The sequence below is a fragment of the Montipora foliosa genome, unplaced genomic scaffold (assembly GCF_036669935.1).
Source record: "Montipora foliosa isolate CH-2021 unplaced genomic scaffold, ASM3666993v2 scaffold_241, whole genome shotgun sequence".
NCBI lineage: Eukaryota > Metazoa > Cnidaria > Anthozoa > Scleractinia > Acroporidae > Montipora > Montipora foliosa.
In genome coordinates, this window is record NW_027179544.1 from 13,755 (window position 1) to 33,564 (window position 19,810).

The 19,810-nt window shown below is 48.3% G+C and overlaps 19 non-coding genes and 3 pseudogenes across 19 annotated transcripts; 16 read left to right on the top strand and 6 right to left on the bottom strand.

Moving 5' to 3' along the window:
* Positions 1-557: 557 nt before the first annotated feature.
* LOC137986541 (U2 spliceosomal RNA) lies at positions 558-751 on the top strand. The gene has a single exon (XR_011119875.1). It is a non-coding gene; the product is annotated as a U2 spliceosomal RNA (small nuclear RNA).
* A 192-nt stretch (positions 752-943) lies between these two features.
* Positions 944-1,107, top strand: LOC137986558 (U1 spliceosomal RNA). Its single transcript, XR_011119886.1, has one exon. It is a non-coding gene; the product is annotated as a U1 spliceosomal RNA (small nuclear RNA).
* Positions 1,108-2,081: 974 nt separating this feature from the next.
* On the bottom strand, positions 2,082-2,199 carry LOC137986546 (5S ribosomal RNA). The gene has a single exon (XR_011119878.1). It is a non-coding gene; the product is annotated as a 5S ribosomal RNA (ribosomal RNA).
* A 267-nt stretch (positions 2,200-2,466) lies between these two features.
* LOC137986590 (U2 spliceosomal RNA) lies at positions 2,467-2,659 on the top strand. Its single transcript, XR_011119914.1, has one exon. It is a non-coding gene; the product is annotated as a U2 spliceosomal RNA (small nuclear RNA).
* Positions 2,660-8,459: 5,800 nt separating this feature from the next.
* Positions 8,460-8,672, top strand: LOC137986542 (U2 spliceosomal RNA; annotated as a pseudogene).
* A 194-nt stretch (positions 8,673-8,866) lies between these two features.
* LOC137986559 (U1 spliceosomal RNA) lies at positions 8,867-9,030 on the top strand. The gene has a single exon (XR_011119887.1). It is a non-coding gene; the product is annotated as a U1 spliceosomal RNA (small nuclear RNA).
* A 986-nt stretch (positions 9,031-10,016) lies between these two features.
* Positions 10,017-10,141, bottom strand: LOC137986556 (5S ribosomal RNA; annotated as a pseudogene).
* Positions 10,142-10,419: 278 nt separating this feature from the next.
* On the top strand, positions 10,420-10,610 carry LOC137986532 (U2 spliceosomal RNA). Its single transcript, XR_011119867.1, has one exon. It is a non-coding gene; the product is annotated as a U2 spliceosomal RNA (small nuclear RNA).
* A 193-nt stretch (positions 10,611-10,803) lies between these two features.
* On the top strand, positions 10,804-10,967 carry LOC137986560 (U1 spliceosomal RNA). The gene has a single exon (XR_011119888.1). It is a non-coding gene; the product is annotated as a U1 spliceosomal RNA (small nuclear RNA).
* A 975-nt stretch (positions 10,968-11,942) lies between these two features.
* LOC137986550 (5S ribosomal RNA) lies at positions 11,943-12,061 on the bottom strand. Its single transcript, XR_011119882.1, has one exon. It is a non-coding gene; the product is annotated as a 5S ribosomal RNA (ribosomal RNA).
* Positions 12,062-12,327: 266 nt separating this feature from the next.
* On the top strand, positions 12,328-12,518 carry LOC137986591 (U2 spliceosomal RNA). Its single transcript, XR_011119915.1, has one exon. It is a non-coding gene; the product is annotated as a U2 spliceosomal RNA (small nuclear RNA).
* A 197-nt stretch (positions 12,519-12,715) lies between these two features.
* Positions 12,716-12,879, top strand: LOC137986561 (U1 spliceosomal RNA). Its single transcript, XR_011119889.1, has one exon. It is a non-coding gene; the product is annotated as a U1 spliceosomal RNA (small nuclear RNA).
* Positions 12,880-13,859: 980 nt separating this feature from the next.
* On the bottom strand, positions 13,860-13,979 carry LOC137986547 (5S ribosomal RNA). The gene has a single exon (XR_011119879.1). It is a non-coding gene; the product is annotated as a 5S ribosomal RNA (ribosomal RNA).
* A 267-nt stretch (positions 13,980-14,246) lies between these two features.
* LOC137986581 (U2 spliceosomal RNA) lies at positions 14,247-14,438 on the top strand. Its single transcript, XR_011119906.1, has one exon. It is a non-coding gene; the product is annotated as a U2 spliceosomal RNA (small nuclear RNA).
* Positions 14,439-14,633: 195 nt separating this feature from the next.
* On the top strand, positions 14,634-14,796 carry LOC137986569 (U1 spliceosomal RNA). Its single transcript, XR_011119895.1, has one exon. It is a non-coding gene; the product is annotated as a U1 spliceosomal RNA (small nuclear RNA).
* A 981-nt stretch (positions 14,797-15,777) lies between these two features.
* On the bottom strand, positions 15,778-15,898 carry LOC137986548 (5S ribosomal RNA). The gene has a single exon (XR_011119880.1). It is a non-coding gene; the product is annotated as a 5S ribosomal RNA (ribosomal RNA).
* A 268-nt stretch (positions 15,899-16,166) lies between these two features.
* LOC137986543 (U2 spliceosomal RNA) lies at positions 16,167-16,377 on the top strand (annotated as a pseudogene).
* Positions 16,378-17,107: 730 nt separating this feature from the next.
* LOC137986537 (U2 spliceosomal RNA) lies at positions 17,108-17,291 on the top strand. The gene has a single exon (XR_011119871.1). It is a non-coding gene; the product is annotated as a U2 spliceosomal RNA (small nuclear RNA).
* A 197-nt stretch (positions 17,292-17,488) lies between these two features.
* On the top strand, positions 17,489-17,650 carry LOC137986571 (U1 spliceosomal RNA). Its single transcript, XR_011119897.1, has one exon. It is a non-coding gene; the product is annotated as a U1 spliceosomal RNA (small nuclear RNA).
* A 981-nt stretch (positions 17,651-18,631) lies between these two features.
* On the bottom strand, positions 18,632-18,748 carry LOC137986549 (5S ribosomal RNA). The gene has a single exon (XR_011119881.1). It is a non-coding gene; the product is annotated as a 5S ribosomal RNA (ribosomal RNA).
* Positions 18,749-19,015: 267 nt separating this feature from the next.
* LOC137986586 (U2 spliceosomal RNA) lies at positions 19,016-19,209 on the top strand. Its single transcript, XR_011119910.1, has one exon. It is a non-coding gene; the product is annotated as a U2 spliceosomal RNA (small nuclear RNA).
* A 191-nt stretch (positions 19,210-19,400) lies between these two features.
* LOC137986562 (U1 spliceosomal RNA) lies at positions 19,401-19,564 on the top strand. Its single transcript, XR_011119890.1, has one exon. It is a non-coding gene; the product is annotated as a U1 spliceosomal RNA (small nuclear RNA).
* The last annotated feature ends 246 nt before the right edge of the window (positions 19,565-19,810 follow it).

A 19,810-nucleotide genomic window follows, 5' to 3' on the forward strand; every position in this document is an offset into this window, starting at 1 on the left:
CTCATGGTGTGATTTACACTGCTGAGCGTCTTCTCTCTTTTGGTTTATCTGTCTCCTCCGCTTGTTTTTGTGGTCCTGTCGTCGAGTCACTGTCGCATTTGCTCTTTGTGTGTCCCCTTGCTCAAAGTGTTGTTGGTTGGCTACAGTCCCTCCTTTTTCATTTCTCGCCTATGTGTCCTGTGCTTGAGCGTCGCCATTTACTTTTTGGTTTCAATTCCACTGAGCTTCACGCAGTGCCCAAAGTCTTCAGTTACCTGTTGTGTGCCTGTAAGTTTCACATCTGGCTGGCCCGCAATGACTACCGCTTTCGTTCTGTCAACCTGGGGCCCTCGCCGTCATTGAGGGAGCAAAGGCCCGTGTCAAGTTCCACCTCCCCTTGCTCTTCAAGCGTTTTTCAACCCGGAGACGTCGACGTTATTTTGCCCGCCAGTGGGGGGCGGATGGAGTCATCGCCTCTATGTTTCCAACAAGCTCGTTTTTCGCTTCGGGCCACCTGCTTAATTCACCCTCTGTACCACCTGATTTGCTTAGTTTTATTTCGCCTCTGTCGCCTAATACTGGTGACCAATGCCTCAGGCGTTGGATGAGTCTGTCGACTGGTGACCTTTGGTCTGCCATTCACCAGCGCTGCTCATCGAGCAGCTCATATATTAAACTGATTTTTGGAACTGGGCCGTGGAAAAGAGGCTTGCCTCGTCCCGGCCACGGGTTGCCTCGGTATAGCACTACCTCCGAGCGTGGCCCACTTCCCTCTGGGGAAGAAATAATCAAGTGAAAGCAGAACAAATGACCAAGCAACCAACCTTCACTCTCTTCTCTTTTCTAGGTAGCATAGCAGCGAGTGGACAGCACGACACGACAGGACGAGGAGCACGTGACCCCCATTACCACATGGTATGCGCAGACAAGTTGCGTTTTGCGGTTCCGGAGAGGTTGAAAAGGCATACTTACCTGACGCGGGAGGCACTGTGATCAGGGAGGCAGTCCTCTCAAGGTGAGGCTCTTTCATTGCACTTCGATTGGGTTGACCCTTGCGATTACCCCAAATGTGGGTAACTCGAGCGTATAATTTCTGGTAGTGGGGACCTGCGTTCGCGCTAGTCCCCGCACCAACACCCGGTGGCAAAGTTGGCTAATGGGAAGGTTTGTTGGTAACGTTTCAGGCAGGGCAGGGAAGGAGATGCGGTGGCGGTGTAAGGACTAAGGAAGGTGAGTTGTATTTGTGAATTCCACTGCTGAAATTGTAGGTGAATGTTCCGTACTTGGTGCACTGCAAAACTGTGATTTTATTTCTTTCATTCTTGGCCGTAGAGAGAGCGAGAGGACGTGTTTATTTCAGCCGCATCGATTTCCATCGATAGACGAGTGAGACAAGAAAATGCCAGCGGGTCGAGCTCTTATCCTCGTGCATCGTTTCGAAAACGTAAGTGGATGTGTGTTTGTACTGCTCCATCGCGATAGATTTCTTTTGCGTTGTGTTATGTTGCGTTCTGGAGAGCCCGTTTTGCATTGAGTAACTGAGGACCCGCCAGATCAGTTGGCGTTACATTTCTGTGGCCAACACTTTGTGGTTTCTCTATGTTATCAGTTAATTGGATTGTTATCATAAAAAGTAAATCTTTCATGGTCAGGATAGTGTCTTATCGGCCCTTTGAATACGTACTGTCCGTGTTGAGCAGGGAACAGTAAGACTTTGAAGTGCGCTACGTCACGTAAGTCACGTTTTCGCAGGATCAATGTTGTAGTGTTGTAGCCTTCGTTGTATGCATATCATCCGGGCTAGGTTAACTTCCATCTAATGCATAACAGTGCATGCATTTTTTACTTGTCGTATCCTGTTCTTTGCTCACACGAAAAGATACGTTTCATGTCATAAACGTTGGATTGATAAGATCTCGCGCGCACGCGCTCCCTTGGGAATACAAGTTCCACTTCTCGTGTGAACTATTTTGTTTTTGTTGTATGTCTCATCTTTGACATATCGTTGGCATGTTGTGTTCAAAAAACCTGGTTTGGAATGTTCTTTCATTAAAGGAAACTGAGATTTTTGAGATAATCAAGTGTACAGAAGGAAAAAGGGAAGCCTACAACACGGGGTATTCCCAGGCGGTCTCCCATCCAAGTACTAACCCCGCCCGACAGGGCTTAACTTCGGTGATCGGACGAGAACCGGTGTTTTCCTGTGGTATGGTCGTAGACAAGTAATTCGCCGTGAAAATTAACTTTGTTATAAGGGAAAATAAAAACGAGGTCAGAGCAAGCACAATGTGCATTTGTCCTCTTGCCGTCAACGCAAGTGCCATGCAATGCTGGTCCTGCTGCCCACTGTACAAGGGCGATCGTTGTGTGCGCCTCGCTTTCAGGTTGGCTTTGGGCATTCCTTCCTTGGCACGGATTGTAATCGGACCACCATATCTCGTGGCCATGAGACTGGGAGCACCTTGTCCGCTGTGAGCATTTACGGGCATCGCTTCTCGGCCTTTTGGCTAAGATCAGTGTGTAGTATCTGTTCTTATCAGCTTAATATCTGATACGCTGCTCATCGAGCAGCTCATATATTAAACTGATTTTTGGAACTGGGCCGTGGAAAAGAGGCTTGCCTCGTCCCGGCCACGGGTTGCCTCGGTATAGCACTACCTCCGAGCGTGGCCCACTTCCCTCTGGGGAAGAAATAATCAAGTGAAAGCAGAACAAGTGACCAAGCAACCAACCTTCACATTCTCTTCTCTTTTCTAGGTAGCATAGCAGCGAGTGGACAGCACGACACGACAGGACGAGGAGCACGTGACCCCCCATTACCACATGGTATGCGCAGACAAGTTGCGTTTTGCGGTTTCCGGAGAGGTTTGAAAGGCATACTTACCTGACGCGGGTTTGGCCCTTGGTAAGTAGTGGTACGTGGCACTTGCTGACTTGTGGTATTGTGTGGTACTTGTATCTTCATCCTCCTGCTTCACTTGTGGGATTGTGGTGCTCATATCTTCATCCTCCTGCTTCACTTGTGGGATTGTAAGTTTGTACATATCTTTATTTATTCCTCTTTTTGCTTGTATTATACGCTTTTGCTGCTTTACACTTATATATAGGGGTGACCCTCCCGGGGACTAATGCGGGGCTCTCTGCCCTAACCCGGGGTAAGCCCATCTTTCCGTGTTTTTTGGCTTTCGAAGTCTCCCTCCATGGTGCTCCAGCGCACCCTTACCGTTCAGACCGGCAAGGTCTGTGCCGGTAAGTCAGGGAGCAAATCGTCGCTGAGGTTACTCAGGCTTTCTCCATTCACCCAGTAGTCGCAGTCCAAGTTGGATTCGACATTGTCAGGGTTACCTTCGTGATACTGATAGTTTTCAAGCTAGCCCGGGCTGGCTCTCATGTCTCCCTTTTTGGGAGCAACTGCGTAATCCAGGGTGGGGGTCCTCCCCCCACCATGATTCATATCTTTGACTATCCTGCCGAACTTGGGGACGAAGCCGTCCGTCTTGCTATTTCTAATTTTGGTGATGTCAAGTCTGTGCGACGTCAGAAATATATTGGGGGGCCAGATATAGAGACAGGCACGCGCCTAGTTCTTCTTACCCTCAAGGCCACCCCCCCCCGTGGGTTTTTTATTGGCAATTATTTCTGTCGGCTGTGGTACAAAGGGCAGCCGCTGGTGTGCAACTTGTGTAATGCTCATGGACACAAGTCGGTTGACTGTCCTAATAAGGACATGTGCAGGCGTTGTGGGCAGTCGGGCCATTTCGTCCGTTCCTGCCCAAACCCTTGGGGTGCTGTTTTCGCGGGTGGAATCCACCCCCTCCGCGGATTTTTCCCGACCTCGGGATCTTCAGTCTCCGCCCCCCCCTCCGTCCCCTGGAGCTGTCCAGGGTGACGGCGCGGGGCTTTCAGATTTAGCTCCTGTTGTTTCTCCCTCGTCTGGTGACATCAATCCCTCTGGCTCCTCTACCGTGGGCCGTGCGGTAGACGAGGCATGTGATACTTTCCTGAGTTCCTTCGACCTTTTTGGTGATACCAGCAGCATCTCAGATGACTCTGATAGCGAGTCACATGTTAGTGTCGATTCCTACTTGTCCGTTACCGATAGTCTTAAGGATTATAGTAGTGGTAAAAATATTTGTAAGGACAATATTCATAAGGATGTTAATTGTGGTAATAATATTAGTAAAGATATCAGTAATGATAACAATATTTGTATGGATATTAGTAATGGTAATGACATCAGTACAGATGTTAGCAGTGGTGTTCATATTAGTAATGTTCCTAATGGAGCTTCGGCTCACGTTAAAGAAGTTACTGATAATGGTGAGGGTGTTAGCAAGGGTGATGAAGCCCATACCAGTAGAGCTGCTAACACTATTATTGAGAAAGAGAGTACCCACAAGAACCTCTCTGATAACATAAATGATAGTGCGAATTCTAGTGCCGAGGCTGAGCCTCGCGATCCTGTAGTTAATGATACTCCTGTCACTGATAACATAGTTTCTGGACGTCCAGTTAGTGGTACGAATATTGGTAATGAGACCCAAGTTAATGATAGTTTGGTTACTAATTATAAGGATATAAATAAGGAATCTGTATTTAATGAAAATGAGGTTGTCGAAGTTCTTCAGACTGGGGTCAGTGGTATGGTGGTGTGGATTCTGGGGCTGACCCCTCCCAGCCACCTGCTGGTACTGGTCTGGAGGTTAGCCAATGCAGTACTAATGATGGCCAGATCCTCCCTTCCTCCCAAGAGGAGGAATCTCAAAGTGTCCTGGACACTCATACTGTCTCTGACTCTCCTCCCCTCCCCCGTAGGGCCAGGGGCAAGGCTAGGTCTTCTCGTCGGGCAAAACCTGGTTGCCATAACATGCCGCAGCATGTTTCTGATGTCCCGAGTCGTTCTCGGTCCCGCTCCCGCTAACATTCATGACTTCTTAACCCTTAATGTGTGTGGCTTACGTGATGTTTAACAAACGCATGTCTTTGATGCAGTGGCTATCCCACCTGAACCTTGATGTTGTTTGCCTGCAGGAGACACATGTTGTCTCCGTTGTCGAGGCAGCCTCTTGGTTTTCCCCATTTGGGTTTCTTTCGGTTTCGTCTCCGGGCTCTTCCCATTCATGCGGATCTGTCATTCTTTTCCGCCCTCGTCTGATCCTTAACCGTTTCTTGGGTGGAACTGAGTGGCAGATTCTTGATGGCAGAGTTCTCTGATCGAGGACTCTTCTATCGTGTGGTCTGTGTCTACGCCCCGAACAGGAACCCCGAGAGGGATTCCTTCCTTGCTTCCTGTGTTGATCTCGTTGACCTTTCGGTTCCAACGGTGCTGTGTGGCGACTTCAACGCCGTCTTTGACAGAGCCTTAGATCGTCGTGGGTCTGCTGCTGACTCTCCTTATCGTGACAGCTCTGCTGCCCTTTCTGCTTTGTTCCGTGCGTGCTGTGTTGTTGACACCTGGAGGTACATGCATCCTGATCGTGCCTCTTTCTCGTGGATGCGTTCGGATGGTGCACTTGCCTCCAGAATTGACTTTTTTTGGCTGTCCGGTTCCATGGATTTCGAGTGTCTTAGCTTGTGACCTTCTTGCGTGCCCTTACTCGGATCACTCTGCTGTCCTTACGTCTCTATCTATCCCAGCTCCCATCCCGCGTGGCCCGGGCCGCTGGCGGCTTAATGTGGCCATATTGCGGGATGATGCTTTTCGTATCTTCAGTTGAAGCCTTCTGGACCTACTGGAAATCTCGTAAAAGCTCCTTTCCCTCCCTCCAGGCTTGGTGGGATCGGGGGAAAGAACGTGTCAAGGGCATTGCCATGGAGTTCTGTACTCAAAAGAAGAAAAGTGACCTTTCTTCGCGCCTGCTGTTGACCACCCTTGCTAATCACTTGAGAGGCCGAATCGACTCCGGCCTTGTCTCCCTTCTGGACGTATATGAAGGTGTTTTGGCTCGCATAGCTGCTCTTGATTGCCAAGATGCTGAGGGTGCCCGCATTCGCTCCAGAGTACAATGGGTGGGAAGAGGGTGAGGCTTCCACACGTTTCTTCCTCAGAATGGAAAAGAAACATGGTATTGAAGAATGGGTACCATCCATCTTGAACCCCGACGGCATCCTGGTCTCTGACATTGACGGTATTTGCCGCTCGTGGGTTTCCTTCTTTTCTACGCTGTTTACGGCTTGTCCTACTGACAGTTCTGTTCAGGATAAGCTGTTGGGAAATATCTCGTGTCATCTTCCTCCGGGTTTGGGTTCCTCTTGTGACGGCCTCCTCTCAGTAGCAGAGGTCCATAAAGCCTTGATGGCGCTGCTAAGGGTAAATCTCCGGGTTTCTGATGGGCTCCCCGTTGAGTTCTATGCTCGATTTTGGCATGTCTTGGGAGAAGATCTAGTGGAGGTCCTCAATGCTTCTTACCGGTCTGGGATGCTTCCGCCGTCCCTCCGTCGTGCCCTCATCACCTTGATCTTTAAAAAGGGGGAGCGATCCGATCCCAAAACTGGCGCCCGATAAGTCTCTTGAATTGTGACTATAAACTCTGTGCTAGGGCTCTCGCTGGGCGTTTACTTAATGTTCTCCAACATGTGATTCATCCGGACCAGTCCTGTGGAGTCCGTGGGAGATACATTGGGAGAACGTAGTCTTGCTTCGTGGCATTGTAGATTTTTCCACCGAATCTGGTACTCCTGGTGCAATCCTCTCACTAGATCAGGAAAAGGCCTTCGATAGAGTCGACTGGAATTTCCTTTTCCGTACCCTCTCCCACTTGGGCTTTGGCCATTCTTTTATCTCATGGGTCCGGCTCTTATATTCAGGTATCTCGAGTGCTGTGCTTGTGAACGGTTATACGTCAGATCCTTTTTTCCCTTCTCGTGGTGTGCGACAGGGGTGCCCCCTCTCGCCGCTTCTTTATGTGATCTCCATCGAAGTTCTAGCTGCCAACATTCGGGCCAGCAGGTTATCCAGGGCCTAGCACTCCCTGGAGTTGCCGAGCCTCTGCCGGTGGTTTCGCTTTACGCTGATGATACGTCGGTCATCGCCCTCTCAGACGCTGCCATTCATGAGGTCTTCCGTGTCTATGGCGAGTTTGAGTTGGGGACTGGCTCTAAGCTTAATCTAGGCAAATGTGAGGGGCTATGGCTGGGGTCCTGGCGCGCCCGCGCCGATTCCCCTGTCGCCATCAAATGGACATCCGGAATGATAAAAGTGCTGGGGGTCTTTTCTAGGCCATGGTGATACATCTGCTGCTAATTGGGATCCTCGCATCGGTGCGGTGAAGCGCTGTCTCGACTCCTGGCGGTCCCGCGACCTCTCCTACTCAGGTAGGGCCATTGTTCTCAATGCTCTTGCCTTGTCAAGAATTTGGTACGTGGCCTCCTTAGTACCCATGCCTCCCTCAGTTCTTTCTGAGCTGACGTCACTGACTTTTAACTTCTTTTGGGCAGGGAAAAGAGATCTTGTCGCCCGAAGGGTTCTTCATCATGCTCATGACCTCGGTGGCTTTTCTGTGGTCTCTGTCACTTTCAAGGTTCAGTCCTTGCTTGTTCAATGGTTCCGGAGAATGGTTGTGAGCCCGGGTGCTTGGGTGTCCTTACTTACCTTTTGGTGCTTTGATCGTTTTGGTCTGCTCCCCGAGACTGTTCTTGCTAAACCGTCTGATTTTGCCCTGGACATTCTCCCGCCCTTTTTTCATGCTTGCTTCAATGCGTGGGTCGCCCTAGATGGGCGCTCCTCCTCTGGCGACTTGGCTGTCGGTCCAGATTCTGGTGGTGGCCCCTTTCTAGTGGCCTCCCTTACTTCCCGGTCCTCTTTACCAGGTCTTGCTAAGTTTTTGAACCCGCCCCGGCCCCACTGTGTACAGAAGTTTCTCCCCTCCTTTGGACCATGGGATTGGGATTGCACTGGAGGACCCTCCATTCAATGCCTTTAGACAGGAAGGTCATTGATCTTAATTGGAAGATCGCTCACGGAGTTCTATACACGGCAGAACGCCTTGCCTCATTCGGCTACCAGTTCCAGTTAGCGTGTTTCTGCGGTGTGCAACCCGAGGGGCTTGAACACCTGTTTTTTTCCTGTTCATTGGCCCAGAGTGGCATCTCCTGGATCCAATCACTTCTTTCTAGGTCCTACCCCCCTGGCCCCTCCATAACAGCCCGTCACATGCTTTTAGGCTTCTCGGACGCAGAACTCCGTTCCATCCCTAAAGTCTTTTCCTACATGCTTAACACTTGCAAGTTTTTCGTTTGGCTACAGAGGAATGACTATCGTTTTCGCTCTAGTCGCCCCAGCGCGCTCCAGCTCATAGCCTCTATCAAAGCCAGGTTGGCATTCTATCTCCCGTTGTTTGCCAAACGCTTTTCTTCTGCAAGACGGCGCCGTTTTTTCCTGCGTCAATGGGCTGCCGATGGACTGCTCGGCTCTTTCAACGACTCATGCTTTACGGTCTCTTTCCCCTGATCCCGCCTGTACTTTTAATCATAGTTTTTTAATCTCATCATGGTCTGAAGTGTAAATCGAGCGAGGTATCTCAGTTCGTGTCGTCTCTATGTTTTTTGTATATTGCAGTCTTACCTGTCCGCTGCTCATCGAGCAGCTCATATATTAAACTGATTTTTGGAACTGGGCCGTGGAAAAGAGGCTTGCCTCGTCCCGGCCACGGGTTGCCTCGGTATAGCACTACCCCGAGCGTGGCCCACTTCCCTCTGGGGAAGAAATAATCAAGTGAAAGCAGAACAAATGACCAAGCAACCAACCTTCACATTCTCTTCTCTTTTCTAGGTAGCATAGCAGCGAGTGGACAGCACGACACGACAGGACGAGGAGCACGTGACCCCCATTACCACATGGTATGCGCAGACAAGTTGCGTTTTGCGGTTCCGGAGAGGTTGAAAAGGCATACTTACCTGACGCGGGAGGCACTGTGATCAGGGAGGCAGTCCTCTCAAGGTGAGGCTCTTTCATTGCACTTCGATTGGGTTGACCCTTGCGATTACCCCAAATGTGGGTAACTCGAGCGTATAATTTCTGGTAGTGGGGACCTGCGTTCGCGCTAGTCCCCGCACCAAACCCGGTGGCAAAGTTGGCTAATGGGAAGGTTTGTTGGTAACGTTTCAGGCAGGGCAGGGAAGGAGATGCGGTGGCGGTGTAAGGACTAAGGAAGGTGAGTTGTATTTGTGAATTCCACTGCTGAAATTGTAGGTGAATGTTCCGTACTTGGTGCACTGCAAAACTGTGATTTTATTTCTTTCATTCTTGGCCGTAGAGAGAGCGAGAGGACGTGTTTATTTCAGCCGCATCGATTTCCATCGATAGACGAGTGAGACAAGAAAATGCCAGCGGGTCGAGCTCTTATCCTCGTGCATCGTTTCGAAAACGTAAGTGGATGTGTGTTTGTACTGCTCCATCGCGATAGATTTCTTTTGCGTTGTGTTATGTTGCGTTCTGGAGAGCCCGTTTTGCATTGAGTAACTGAGGACCCGCCAGATCAGTTGGCGTTACATTTCTGTGGCCAACACTTTGTGGTTTCTCTATGTTATCAGTTAATTGGATTGTGAGCATAAAAAGTAAATCTTTCATGGTCGCGGATAGTGTTCTTTATCGGCCCTTTGAATACGTACGGTCCGTGTTGAGCAGGGAACAGTAAGACTTTGAATTGCGCTTATTCCCACGTAAGTCACGTTTTCGCATGATCAAGTTTGTAAGTGTGGTAGCCTTCGGTTGTAGGCATATCATCCGGGGCTAGGTTAACTTCCAGCTAATGCATAACAGTGCATTTTTTTTTACTTGTCGTATCCTGTTCTTTGCTCACACGAACAAGATACGTTTCATGTCATAAACGTTGGATTGATAAGAGCTCGCGCGCACGCGCTCCCCTTGGGAATACAAGTTTCCACTTTCTCGTGTGAACTCTTTTGTTTTTTTGTATGTCGTCATCTTTGACATATCGTTGGCATGTTGTGTTTCAAAAACCTGTGCGTGGAATGTTCTTTCATTAAAGGAAACTGAGATTTTTTGAGATAAGCAGGTGTACAGAAGGAAAAAAGGAAGCCTACACACACAGGGGTATTCCCAGGCGGTCTCCCATCCAGTTACTAAACCCCGCCCGACAGGGCTTAACCGTCGGTGATCGGACGAGAACCGGTGTTTTCCCTTTGTGGTATGGTCGTAGACAAGTAAATTCGCCGTGAAAATTAACTTTGTTATAAGGGAAAAATAAAAACTAGGTCCGATCAAGCACAATGTTGCATTTGTCCTCTTGTCGTCTAACGCAAAGTGCCCATGCAATGCTGGTCCTGCTGCCCACTGTACAAGGGCGAATCGTTGTGTTCGCCTCGCGTTCAGGTTGGCTTTTGGGCATTCCTTCCTTGGCACGGGTTGTAATCGGGACCACCATATCTCGTGGCCATGAGACTGGGATCACCTTGTCCGCTGTGACCGCATTTACGGGCATCGCTTCTTTACTCCTTCTAAGATCAAGTGTAGTATCTGTTCTTATCAGCTTAATATCTGATACGCTGCTCATCGAGCAGCTCATATATTAAACTGATTTTTGGAACTGGGCCGTGGAAAGAGAGGCTTGCCTCGTCCCGGCCACGGGTTGCCTCGGTATAGCACTACCTCCGAGCGTGGCCCACTTCCCTCTGGGAAGAAATAATCAAGTGAAAGCAGAACAAATGACCAAGCAACCAACCTTCACATTCTCTTCTCTTTTCTAGGTAGCATAGCAGCGAGTGGACAGCACGACACGACAGGACGAGGAGCACGTGACCCCCATTACCACATGGTATGCGCAGACAAGTTGCGTTTTGCGGTTCCGGAGAGGTTGAAAAGGCATACTTACCTGACGCGGGAGGCACTGTGATCAGGGAGGCAGTCCTCTCAAGGTGAGGCTCTTTCATTGCACTTCGATTGGGTTGACCCTTGCGATTACCCCAAATGTGGGTAACTCGAGCGTATAATTTCTGGTAGTGGGGACCTGCGTTCGCGCTAGTCCCCGCACCAAACCCCGGTGGCAAGTTGGCTAATGGGAAGGTTTGTTGGTAACGTTTCAGGCAGGGCAGGGAAGGAGATGCGGTGGCGGTGTAAGGACTAAGGAAGGTGAGTTGTATTTGTGAATTCCACTGCTGAAATTGTAGGTGAATGTTCCGTACTTGGTGCACTGCAAAACTGTGATTTTATTTCTTTCATTCTTGGCCGTAGAGAGAGCGAGAGGACGTGTTTATTTCAGCCGCATCGATTTCCATCGATAGACGAGTGAGACAAGAAAATGCCAGCGGGTCGAGCTCTTATCCTCGTGCATCGTTTCGAAAACGTAAGTGGATGTGTGTTTGTACTGCTCCATCGCGATAGATTTCTTTTGCGTTGTGTTATGTTGCGTTCTGGAGAGCCCGTTTTGCATTGAGTAACTGAGGACCCGCCAGATCAGTTGGCGTTACATTTCTGTGGCAAACACTTGTGTGGTTTCTCTATGTTATCAGTTAATTGGATTGTTATCATAAAAAGTAAATCTTTCATGGTCAGGATAGTGTCTTATCGGCCCTTTGAATACGTACTGTCCGTGTTGAGCAGGGAACAGTAAGACTTTGAAGTGCGCTACGTCACGTAAGTCACGTTTTCGCAGGATCAATGTTGTAGTGTTGTAGCCTTCGTTGTATGCATATCATCCGGGCTAGGTTAACTTCATCTAATGCATAACAGTGCATGCATTTTTTACTTGTCGTATCCTGTTCTTTGCTCACACGAAAAGATACGTTTCATGTCATAAACGTTGGATTGATAAGATCTCGCGCGCACGCGCTCCCTTGGGAATACAAGTTCCACTTTCTCGTGTGAACTATTTTGTTTTTGTTGTATGTCTCATCTTTGACATATCGTTGGCATGTTGTGTTCAAAAAACCTGGTTTGGAATGTTCTTTCATTAAAGGAAACTGAGATTTTTTGAGATAATCAAGTGTACAGAAGGAAAAAGGGAAGCCTACAACACGGGGGTATTCCCAGGCGGTCTCCCATCCAAGTACTAACCCCGCCCGACAGGGCTTAACTTCGGTGATCGGACGAGAACCGTGTTTTCCCTGTGGTATGGTCGTAGACAGTAATTCGCCGTGAAAATTAACTTTGTTATAAGGGAAAATAAAAACGAGGTCAGAGCAAGCACAATGTGCATTTGTCCTCTTGCCGTCAACGCAAGTGCCATGCAATGCTGGTCCTGCTGCCCACTGTACAAGGGCGATCGTTGTGTGCGCCTCGCTTTCAGGTTGGCTTTGGGCATTCCTTCCTTGGCACGGATTGTAATCGGACCACCATATCTCGTGGCCATGAGACTGGGAGCACCTTGTCCGCTGTGAGCATTTACGGGCATCGCTTCTCGCCTTTTGGCTAAGATCAAGTGTAGTATCTGTTCTTATCAGCTTAATATCTGATACGCTGCTCATCGAGCAGCTCATATATTAAACTGATTTTTGGAACTGGGCCGTGGAAAAGAGGCTTGCCTCGTCCCGGCCACGGGTTGCCTCGGTATAGCACTACCTCCGAGCGTGGCCCACTTCCCTCTGGGGAAGAAATAATCAAGTGAAAAGCAGAACAAATGACCAAGCAACCAACCTTCACATTCTCTTCTCTTTTCTAGGTAGCATAGCAGCGAGTGGACAGCACGACACACGACAGGACGAGGAGCACGTGACCCCCATTACCACATGGTATGCGCAGACAAGTTGCGTTTTGCGGTTTCGGAGAGGTTGAAAAGGCATACTTACCTGACGCGGGAGGCACTGTGATCAGGGAGGCAGTCCTCTCAAGGTGAGGCTCTTTCATTGCACTTCGATTGGGTTGACCCTTGCGATTACCCCAAATGTGGGTAACTCGAGCGTATAATTTCTGGTAGTGGGGACCTGCGTTCGCGCTAGTCCCCGCACCAAACCCCGGTGGCAAAGTTGGCTAATGGGAAGTTTGTTGGTAACGTTTCAGGCAGGGCAGGGAAGGAGATGCGGTGGCGGTGTAAGGACTAGGAAGGTGAGTTGTATTTGTGAATTCCACTGCTGAAATTGTAGGTGAATGTTCCGTACTTGGTGCACTGCAAAACTGTGATTTTATTTCTTTCATTCTTGGCCGTAGAGAGAGCGAGAGGACGTGTTTATTTCAGCCGCATCGATTTCCATCGATAGACGAGTGAGACAAGAAAATGCCAGCGGGTCGAGCTCTTATCCTCGTGCATCGTTTCGAAAACGTAAGTGGATGTGTGTTTGTACTGCTCCATCGCGATAGATTTCTTTTGCGTTGTGTTATGTTGCGTTCTGGGAGAGCCCCGTTTGCATTGAGTAACTGAGGACCCGCCAGATCAGTTGGCGTTACATTTCTGTGGCCAACACTTTGTGGTTTCTCTATGTTATCAGTTAATTGGATTGTTATCATAAAAAGTAAATCTTTCATGGTCAGGATAGTGTCTTATCGGCCCTTTGAATACGTACTGTCCGTGTTGAGCAGGGAACAGTAAGACTTTGAAGTGCGCTACGTCACGTAAGTCACGTTTTTTCGCAGGATCAATGTTGTAGTGTTGTAGCCTTCGTTGTATGCATATCATCCGGGCTAGGTTAACTTCCATCTAATGCATAACAGTGCATGCATTTTTTTACTTGTCGTATCCTGTTCTTTGCTCACACGAAAAGATACGTTTCATGTCATAAACGTTGGATTGATAAGATCTCGCGCGCACGCGCTCCCTTGGGATACAAGTTCCACTTTCTCGTGTGAACTATTTTGTTTTTTTTTGTTGTATGTCTCATCTTTGACATATCGTTGGCATGTTGTGTTCAAAAAACCTGGTTGGAATGTTCTTTCATTAAAGGAAACTGAGATTTTTTGAGATAATCAAGTGTACAGAAGGAAAAAGGGAAGCCTACAACACGGGGTATTCCCAGGCGGTCTCCCATCCAAGTACTAACCCCGCCCGACAGGGGCTTAACTTCGGTGATCGGACGAGAACCGGTGTTTTTCCTGTGGTATGGTCGTAGACAAGTAATTCGCCGTGAAAATTAACTTTGTTATAAGGGAAAATAAAAACGAGGTCAGAGCAAGCACAATGTGCATTTGTCCTCTTGCCGTCAACGCAAGTGCCATGCAATGCTGGTCCTGCTGCCCACTGTACAAGGGCGATCGTTGTGTGCGCCTCGCTTTCAGGTTGGCTTTGGGCATTCCTTCCTTGGCACGGATTGTAATCGGACCACCATATCTCGTGGCCATGAGACTGGGAGCACCTTGTCCGCTGTGAGCATTTACGGGCATCGCTTCTCGGCCTTTTGGCTAAGATCAAGTGTAGTATCTGTTCTTATCAGCTTAATATCTGATACGCTGCTCATCGAGCAGCTCATATATTAAACTGATTTTTGGAACTGGGCCGTGGAAAAGAGGCTTGCCTCGTCCCGGCCACGGGTTGCCTCGGTATAGCACTACCTCCGAGCGTGGCCCACTTCCCTCTGGGGAAGAAAAAAATCAAGTGAAAGCAGAACAAATGACCAAGCAACCAACCTTCACATTCTCTTCTCTTTTCTAGGTAGCATAGCAGCGAGTGGACAGCACGACACGACAGGACGAGGAGCACGTGACCCCCATTACCACATGGTATGCGCAGACAAGTTGCGTTTTGCGGTTCCGGAGAGGTTGAAAAGGCATACTTACCTGACGCGGGAGGCACTGTGATCAGGGAGGCAGTCCTCTCAAGGTGAGGCTCTTTCATTGCACTTCGATTGGGTTGACCCTTGCGATTACCCCAAATGTGGGTAACTCGAGCGTATAATTTCTGGTAGTGGGACCTGCGTTCGCGCTAGTCCCCGCACCAAACCCCGGTGGCAAAGTTTGGCTAATGGGAAGGTTTGTTGGTAACGTTTCAGGCAGGGCAGGGAAGGAGATGCGGTGGCGGTGTAAGGACTAAGGAAGGTGAGTTGTATTTGTGAATTCCACTGCTGAAATTGTAGGTGAATGTTCCGTACTTGGTGCACTGCAAAACTGTGATTTTATTTCTTTCATTCTTGGCCGTAGAGAGAGCGAGAGGACGTGTTTTATTTCAGCCGCATCGATTTCCATCGATAGACGAGTGAGACAAGAAAATGCCAGCGGGTCGAGCTCTTATCCTCGTGCATCGTTTCGAAAACGTAAGTGGATGTGTGTTTGTACTGCTCCATCGCGATAGATTTCTTTTGCGCGTTGTGTTATGTTGCGTTCTGGAGAGCCCGTTTTGCATTGAGTAACTGAGGACCCGCCAGATCAGTTGGCGTTACATTTCTGTGGCCAACACTTTGTGGTTTCTCTATGTTATCAGTTAATTGGATTGTTATCATAAAAAGTAAATCTTTCATGGTCAGGATAGTGTCTTATCGGCCCTTTGAATACGTACTGTCCGTGTTGAGCAGGGAACAGTAAGACTTTGAAGTGCGCTACGTCACGTAAGTCACGTTTTCGCAGGATCAATGTTGTAGTGTTGTAGCCTTCGTTGTATGCATATCATCCGGGCTAGGGTAACTTCCATCTAATGCATAACAGTGCATGCATTTTTTACTTGTCGTATCCTGTTCTTTGCTCACACGAAAAAGATACGTTTCATGTCATAAACGTTGGATTGATAAGATCTCGCGCGCACGCGCTCCCTTGGGAATACAAGTTCCACTTTCTCGTGTGAACTATTTTGTTTTTGTTGTATGTCTCATCTTTGACATATCGTTGGCATGTTGTGTTCAAAAAACCTGGTTTGGAATGTTCTTTCATTAAAGGAAACTGAGATTTTTTGAGATAATCAAGTGTACAGAAGGAAAAAGGGAAGCCTACAACACGGGGTATTCCCAGGCGGTCTCCCATCCAAGTACTAACCCCCGCCCGACAGGGCTTAACTTCGGTGATCGGACGAGAAACCGGTGTTTTCCCTGTGGTATGGTCGTAGACAAGTAATTCGCCGTGAAAATTAACTTTGTTATAAGGGAAAATAAAAAACGAGGTCAGAGCAAGCACAATGTGCATTTGTCCTCTTGCCGTCAACGCAAGTGCCATGCAATGCTGGTCCTGCTGCCCACTGTACAAGGGCGATCGTTGTGTGCGCCTCGCTTTCAGGTTGGCTTTGGGCATTCCTTCCTTGGCACGGATTGTAATCGGACCACCATATCTCGTGGCCATGAGACTGGGAGCACCTTGTCCGCTGTGAGCATTTACGGGCATCGCTTCTCGGCCTTTTGGCTAAGATCAAGTGTAGTATCTGTTCTCGGAAGGCTACGGTCGATGCCATTGTACTCTGGTACTCTTTCAGGGCCGTATGAGGCGGGCACGGAACAGATTTTTGGCTGTGGTCCGTTCTCAAGGAGCGATCACTAGGCGTCCCGGCCATTCGTTGTATCTCGGTTTTGTACCTCCGAGCTAGGGATTGGACTCTGGGGAATGTTTATTTCAAATGGGCCCTGTTACTTGTAAAACGATACTATGGACTGGATCACCGGATCAATGATTTTTGGTCTCGAGGTTTGAAGATTTTGAAGAAATTATGGAAGCATTGTATTGTCTCACTGAACTCAAGGTAAAGGAGCACTGAGGAATGTAAATTTGGAACTGGAAACACTGGACTATTGAATTTCGGAACACGAAGGTTTTTGTGAAAGGACAGGCTTTTTTGGACACTGCGCTGGGGAGGCTCTTCAAGGAAACTGCTCCTGCACCTTCAGGGACTTTGTCGTTAGGGCTTCAGAGTAAAGGATTTTGGAAGCACAGTTTTTTTCTGCATGATGAGAAGATTCTGTTTTTTTTCGACTATGAAAGGTTTTTCTGAAGACAGCTGGGGATCTCTTCAAGGAAACTGCTCAGTTCAGGGACTTTGTCGTTAGGGCTCCAGAGTAAAGGATTTTGGTAGCACAGTTTTTTATGGATGATCAGAAGATATGTTTTTCTTTAGTACAATAGAAACGATTTTTTAAAGAAAGCTGGGGATCTCTTCACTGTGAAACTGCTCATCGTACAGGGACTTTGTCGCTTTAGGGCTCCAGAGCGGGCTTTTTGATTTTTTCGTATTCAAGGAAGTAGGCATTTATCACGTCTTAGATGATTATGGACATGTTACTTTGATTTGTGCAACTTGTACGTTTTTTTTTTAACTGAAGGATTTGAATAAAATCTTTTTAAAAAAAAAAAAAAAAATCTGTTCTTATCAGCTTAATATCTGATACGCTGCTCATCGAGCAGCTCATATATTAAAAACTGATTTTTGGAACTGGGCCGTGGAAAAGAGGCTTGCCTCGTCCCGGCCCACGGGTTGCCTCGGTATAGCACTACCTCCGAGCGTGGCCCACTTCCCTCTGGGGAAGAAATAATCAAGTAAAAAAGCAGAACAAATGACCAAGCAACCAACCTTCACATTTCTCTTCTCTTTTCTAGGTAGCATAGCAGCGAGTGGACAGCACGACACGACAGGACGAGGAGCACGTGACCCCCATTACCACATGGTATGCGCAGACAAGTTGCGTTTTGCGGTTCCGGAGAGGTTGAAAAGGCATACTTACCTGACGCGGGAGGCACTGTGATCAGGGAGGCAGTCCTCTCAAGGTGAGCTCTTTCATTGCACTTCGATTGGGTTGACCCTTGCGATTACCCCAAATGTGGTAACTCGAGCGTATAATTTCTGGTAGTGGGGACCTGCGTTCGCGCTAGTCCCCGCACCAAACCCCGGTGGCAAAGTTGGCTAATGGGAAGGTTTGTTGGTAACGTTTCAGGCAGGGCAGGGAAGGAGATGCGGTGGCGGTGTAAGGACTAAGGAAGGTGAGTTGTATTTGTGAATTCCACTGCTGAAATTGTAGGTGAATGTTCCGTACTTGGTGCACTGCAAAACTGTGATTTTATTTCTTTCATTCTTGGCCGTAGAGAGAGCGAGAGGACGTGTTTATTTCAGCCGCATCGATTTCCATCGATAGACGAGTGAGACAAGAAAATGCCAGCGCGGGTCGAGCTCTTATCCTCGTGCATCGTTTCGAAAACGTAAGTGGATGTGTGTTTGTACTGCTCCATCGCGATAGATTTCTTTTGCGTTGTGTTATGTTGCGTTCTGGAGAGCCCGTTTTGCATTGAGTAACTGAGGACCCGCCAGATCAGTTGGCGTTACATTTCTGTGGCCAACACTTTGTGGTTTCTCTATGTTATCAGTTAATTGGATTGTTATCATAAAAAGTAAATCTTTCATGGTCAGGATCTAGTGTCTTATCGGCCCTTTGAATACGTACTGTCCGTGTTGAGCAGGGAACAGTAAGACTTTGAAGTGCGCTACGTCACGTAAGTCACGTTTTCGCAGGATCAATGTTGTAGTGTTGTAGCCTTCGTTGTATGCATATCATCCGGGCTAGGTTAACTTCCATCTAATGCATAACAGTGCATGCATTTTTTTACTTGTCGTATCCTGTTCTTTGCTCACACGAAAAGATACGTTTCATGTCATAAACGTTGGATTGATAAGATCTCGCGCGCACGCGCTCCCTTGGGAATACAAGTTCCACTTTCTCGTGTGAACTATTTTGTTTTTGTTGTATGTCTCATCTTTGACATATCGTTGGCATGTTGTGTTCAAAAAACCTGGTTTGGAATGTTCTTTCATTAAAGGAAACTGAGATTTTTTGAGATAATCAAGTGTACAGAAGGAAAAAGGGAAGCCTACAACACGGGTATTCCCAGGCGGTCTCCATCCAAGTACTAACCCCGCCCGACAGGGCTTAACTTCGGTGATCGGACGAGAACCGGTGTTTTCCCTGTGGTATGGTCGTAGACAAGTAATTCGCCGTGAAAATTAACTTTGTTATAAGGGAAAATAAAAACGAGGTCAGAGCAAGCACAATGTGCATTTGTCCTCTTGCCGTCAACGCAAGTGCCATGCAATGCTGGTCCTGCTGCCCACTGTACAAGGGCGATCGTTGTGTGCGCCTCGCTTTCAGGTTGGCTTTGGGCATTCCTTCCTTGGCACGGATTGTAATCGGACCACCATATCTCGTGGCCATGAGACTGGGAGCACCTTGTCCGCTGTGAGCATTTACGGGCATCGCTTCTCGGCCTTTTGGCTAAGATCAAGTGTAGTATCTGTTCTTATCAGCTTAATATCTGATACGCTGCTCATCGAGCAGCTCATATATTAAACTGATTTTTGGAACTGGGCCGTGGAAAAGAGGCTTGCCTCGTCCCGGCCACGGGTTGCCTCTCGGTATAGCACTACCTCCGAGCGTGGCCCACTTCCCTCTGGGGAAGAATAATCAAGTGAAAGCAGAAACAAATGACCAAGCAACCAACCTTCACATTCTCTTCTCTTTTCTAGGTAGCATAGCAGCGAGTGGACAGCACGACACGACAGGACGAGGAGCACGTGACCCCATTACCACATGGTATGCGCAGACAAGTTGCGTTTTGCGGTTCCGGAGGTTGAAAAGGCATACTTACCTGACGCGGGAGGCACTGTGATCAGGGAGGCAGTCCTCTCAAGGTGAGGCTCTTTCATTGCACTTCGATTGGGTTGACCCTTGCGATTACCCCAAATGTGGGTAACTCGAGCGTATAATTTCTGGTAGTGGGGACCTGCGTTCGCGCTAGTCCCCGCACCAACCCCGGTGGCAAAGTTGGCTAATGGGAAGGTTTGTTGGTAACGTTTCAGGCAGGGCAGGGAAGGAGATGCGGTGGCGGTGTAAGGACTAAGGAAGGTGAGGTGAGTTGTATTTGTGAATTCCACTGCTGAAATTGTAGGTGAATGTTCCGTACTTGGTGCACTGCAAAACTGTGATTTTATTTCTTTCATTCTTGGCCGTAGAGAGAGCGAGAGGACGTGTTTATTTCAGCCGCATCGAT